A 1,091-nucleotide genomic window follows, 5' to 3' on the forward strand; every position below is an offset into this window, starting at 1 on the left:
CTGGTGGGACCTGTGGTTGAGTCCTAAGGGCCATCACCGGCCACGGTACAGCCCTCCCTGAAGGAAGCACGTCCCGTCATCGATGGGAGGAGTCAGATCCCCCACCTCCTTGTGAGCCCTCCAGGGTGGCGAGATCCAACCACCATGCCGGAAGCGTCTCATCCTCATTCCGAGGGTCCCCCCTCCGGAGGTCTGTATTAAGGGGATAGCAAAATAATAATTTGCAAAGGGTTACATTTTATTTTTCTTATCAAAGACTGATATAAAATATATATTTGGAAATATAAATTTGACTAATAATATTTAAAATATGCTTCTCATTGGTCAAATACATATTTCATTTTATGTTAATTTATTGTTAATTTTATTCATTTTAATCATTATTAAATAACATTTATGTACTAATATCTTCATGTTGCTTGATTTAAGTAGCATTTGATAAGGATAAGAAGAATAGTAATTTATAAGCTGATCACATGTTTTATCACAATTATAATAACGAGAAGAATAGAAATTTATTAAAGGGGTTTCCAGATGCCAAAAATCATATTTTGCGAATGGTTACTTTTTATTTTTCATACTAAAGGTAGTGACAAAAAAAGAAGCAGTTTCATAAATTTTATGTTTATTCAACTGAATTATATCTTATAATCAAAAAACGACATTTGACCCGGACGTGATTTGAACACGCAACCTTCTGATCTGGAGTGAGACGCGCTACCGTTGCGCCACCGAGTCTTACTGCCGGGCTTCAAATATATATACAAATTCTAAAATAAAAACCTTCATAAACAGGGTGGTTACAATTAAATTTCCCCTATAAATAGCAACCTACAACGCAAATGGGTGAATGGATTGCAGCGAAATTTGGTATATAGATTATACACGAAATGCGCTCGCGGAAATTCGAAAAGAAAAAAAAATAGTTCCAAAATATCCACTAGAGGGCGCGTTTTCCGGAAAAACATTAAATTTAACACAATAAATGGCCAAAACGTAATACAGAGAAACAATATTAACATTCCAGAACAAGAATTATGAGTAATGAAATGTAAAACGGGGGAAAGCTGTCAGTTCTAGGGAAAAAAATG

At 35.6% G+C, this 1,091-nt stretch overlaps 1 non-coding gene across 1 annotated transcript; it reads right to left on the reverse strand.

Annotated features, from left to right (window-relative positions):
* Positions 1-666: 666 nt before the first annotated feature.
* On the reverse strand, positions 667-738 carry Trnaw-cca (transfer RNA tryptophan (anticodon CCA)). The gene has a single exon. It is a non-coding gene; the product is annotated as a tRNA-Trp (tRNA).
* Between the last annotated feature and the right edge of the window lie 353 nt (positions 739-1,091).

This window comes from Argiope bruennichi, chromosome 11 (genome assembly GCF_947563725.1).
Source record: "Argiope bruennichi chromosome 11, qqArgBrue1.1, whole genome shotgun sequence".
NCBI classification, from domain to species: domain Eukaryota; kingdom Metazoa; phylum Arthropoda; class Arachnida; order Araneae; family Araneidae; genus Argiope; species Argiope bruennichi.